The sequence below is a fragment of the Delphinus delphis genome, chromosome 6 (assembly GCF_949987515.2).
Source record: "Delphinus delphis chromosome 6, mDelDel1.2, whole genome shotgun sequence".
Classification (NCBI taxonomy): domain Eukaryota; kingdom Metazoa; phylum Chordata; class Mammalia; order Artiodactyla; family Delphinidae; genus Delphinus; species Delphinus delphis.
In genome coordinates, this window is record NC_082688.1 from 38225747 (window position 1) to 38229578 (window position 3832).

Consider the following 3832-nt stretch of genomic DNA (forward strand, 5'->3'; position numbering starts at 1 on the left):
CGGTCCACCACCTAGCCCAGTAGTTCTCAGACTTCCCTGCATTTTGGAATAATCTAGGGAGCTTTAAAAAATACTGATGTGTAGATCCCACCTCCAGATTTTTTTTTTGAATAAGTCATACTTTTTATTTTTCAGAAGTGAAAAAGACAAGTGGCAACTTGCCTTTGGAAAAGACATTAATATCAGAGTAATAAGCTACCTATCTCATAGAGACAGTAGCTGAACAAAGACTCTATTATCATATAAATCTCAAAGAAAGTTCTATTAAATACATCTCATATGTTTTTAACTAAAACAGCAAAACAAAAACATCAGCAACAACAAAAAATTAAATAGAATCCATAAAGTGGTATGTGAAGAAGGAAAAAGGGAAGTCTGGAAATCTACATACTGAGAGCTCTCTATTAAAATCAAGGAGGCCCAAATCTGTTTCTTTTAAACAATATTCATGGATATAACTGCGTTTTTCTAAATTTCTCATTGATAATACTCATAAGTCTGGTTCCATAATAATCTATAATGTAACTACCTCTATCTGAAGGTCCGACAATCTGAATTGAAATAAGAATGAAATCAATTAGGCTCCCAATTCCACAAAATCCTACAGTGCAAAACTTCAACAAACCAAAGGCAGGGTATCCAAGGTAAAATCTATCTGCTCCCAACCATCCAACAAAAAAGAGACAATGCAACCGCCACCTTGTATGAACAGCCATTTACATTTTGGCAAGATATGGGCTTGAGAAAACCAATTTTGTTTCCAGTAAAATGTGTTTCATTGCCACCAAAATCCTTACAAGTCATGTTAGGTGCTGGAAAACATGGAACATGAACTGTGTAGTTTGTACAGTTCACTGGTTCTTGTGTAGCATCATTTATTTTTGGATCCTTACAAATATATTGTCCCACTTTGAGGTTCTCGCACGTAAGCGTCTCCTCGCCGCTGCTGTGGCAGCTCCCCAAGGTCCCATGGTTACTGATGCAAACCACAGAACACCCAGGAGCCCAGCGGCAGCAGTCTCAGAAGCAACCAGCCCAGGGGGCCAAGCAGCCTCCATGCCGGGAACCGGCGTGTCCCCTATAACTCACCTCCAGATATTCTGATTTGATTGGTCTGCTATGGAGACTGGGCACTGGGATTCCTAGAAGTTCCACAGGGAATTCTAACTTACAGCCAAGGTCGAAAACCATTCCTAAAGCTGAATGCCTCTTTACCATTCGTGTTCATACAAACCATTTGAAGATTTTGTTAAAATACAGATTTTGATTCAGTGAGGTTGGGGTGGAGCCTGATACTCTGCATTTCCAACAAGCTTCTAGGTGATGCTGATACTCCTGATTTACAGACGACACTTGAATAGCAGGGATCTGGATTATTCTCACTCCCACAAAAAAATGTCTACATTGTTGCCAGCATCTGGGATTCATGGTGATGACTAAATGGAATGTTTATGGTCATAGTCAAACATTCTTTTCAAATTATACCCCAACTGAATCTGAGCGCCCATAGTTATGGGCATGATTAAAGGACAGGAAGTGGGGGGGAGAGTACCTTAACAATAAAGATTTGTAGATTTGCACTTATATTCATGTTCCCCTCATCAGAAATGGTTTGCTTTCATAATGAGTTATTTCTTTTTTGAATTCAGTTAGAAACACAGATTCTTTCCCCACACGTATGCAGGACACTATGACACATTTATCATGATTTTATTTGACTCGCAAGTCAAATAAAATTTTAACAATACTGTTAAAATTTTCAGTATTGTTCAAAATTTAACAATACTGTTAACGTTTTCAGTATTATGTGACCGTTTTATTGTATTACAAAGCAGAAAATTAACCTGATAGTGTATCGGTGTGGATTTTTGGGACAATCCCATCTGAGAGGCAGGTTCTTTCAAATAAGTACTATCTGGAAATAAGATATTCTTCCTTTGATCACCATATTTCTCTAAAATATTTGAAGTCTATATGCCTTAAATATAAAGCTGGCAATGCAACTAAACTTTCAAAAAATGCCCATTGATAAATTTCGGCATGGCCGTGGCCCTGTTGAAATTTCAGAATTAAGTGAATTTCAAAGAGATGAGATTTTAATCAATATAAGTTTTGTAAATTTTTTTTTTTTTTTTTTTTTTTTTTTGCATAAGGAGGATGAGGAAATGTGCTCATCTGGTCACCACTTCACAGAAGAATAAAAAGAAATGTCTTCCATCTTTTCATACAACCCCTATATTAGCATTACCCTTCCTCTAGAGCCCCATGGGCCAAATCTGGTTCACTGCCTGCTTTTGTACCACCCACAAGCTAAAAATGGCTTTTGCATTTTTAAATGGTGGGAAAAAAATCAAAAGAAAAATAATATTTCATGATGTGAAAGTTATATAAAATTTAAATTTCAGTGTCCATAAATGGAGTTTTATTGGGACATAGCCATGCTTATTTGTTTATGTGTTGTCCAAGGCTATTTTGTACTACAATAGCAGAGTTGAATATTTGGGACAGAGACCATGTGACCCACTAAGTCTAAAGTATTTTTTTATCTGGCTCTTTACAGAAAAAGTTTGTTGATTCCTGCTCCAGAGATATACTCACTTTTCTTCATTCTTACTTGAAATTGAAGACGTGCTTTGTTCTGCAGATTATATCGGGTTTGCAAATGTTGATGCTTTATAGCTGTGTGCCCATGCACGTGTGTGTGCACATGTAAACACACTCACACACACACACACACTCTAATTTTGTCTCCTTTAATTCTGCCTTCTCACCTCTGCTCTGATAACCAGGAAGTCTGAGCAGCATCTGCTTCAGAACCAACTCTATTTGCTTTTCCTGGCCACAAGAATGGAGTTCTTTAAGAAGGGAACCAAAGCTTGAAAGCAAAGAGAATCACCTTATCCTATTTCATGCTGCCTATTCTGGCCCAGCTCCTAGAAGCTGGGGTCTCTAACATATGCTACAACTTTTCTCCCAGGCTTCTGTGTGGAGAGCATTCCAAAAGGGAACAGACCTTTCTCTTGTTGCAATTTTCTATCAAGAAGCCTTGTGGCCAGAAAATAGAAGAGAAAACGTTAAAATCTCTGAGCACAAATGAGAGAGTTGAGATAATCTGTCAAGTCTACAGAAAGGATTTTCGTGTTTGTTTTTTTTTAAGTTAAATAAAAAGCAGCCAGATTATTAGCCTTGATAAAGAACAAGAATTTCTATTTTCCTTTCCTCTAGGAAATGGGAGTATAAAAATAACCTCTGGACATGCATAAAGGAAGAGGGGAGAGAAAAAAGAAAGGGAAGAAATGCCTCAAGCTTTCCTGTTATTTGTAAGAGTTTGTAGGTGGAGATATACTGATGATAACATATATGTTAAAGGTGCTGAGTTTCAAAAGGGACATTCACTTCTTTTGCAGAGATACTCTGGAACTATGATTGAATGACTCAGGAGAGAAAGACATAAAGGTGCCAAAACTCTGGCACCTTCAACAGCAGCATGGAGAGGTGGTAGAAGGAGAGTGAAAACCCAAACTTTAATCTTCAGTTACAAGTTCTATTGCTGTGGACGTGGCCCCTAAACTTTTTGAGTCTCAGTTCCTGAAATTTTTAAAGAAGGATAATAGTGCTTCTCCAACTTCCCTCCAGGGGCTGTACTGAGATTTGAATGTGATAATATATGTTAATTTCATTTTGTTGATTGTAGAGATCTAATCCCTTTTAAGATACTGATTTTATCACCACTTATCCTGTGTCCTGAATTTTATCTCATTGCTCAATCAGTTTCCTTTTAATGCCCACAAAAACAGAACTTTGAAATTCACTCCCTATGTTGTAGTAGCAA

General features: G+C 37.4%; 1 pseudogene; it reads right to left on the reverse strand.

Annotated features, from left to right (window-relative positions):
- Positions 1-446: 446 nt before the first annotated feature.
- Positions 447-1076, reverse strand: LOC132426610 (TM2 domain-containing protein 1 pseudogene; annotated as a pseudogene).
- Between the last annotated feature and the right edge of the window lie 2756 nt (positions 1077-3832).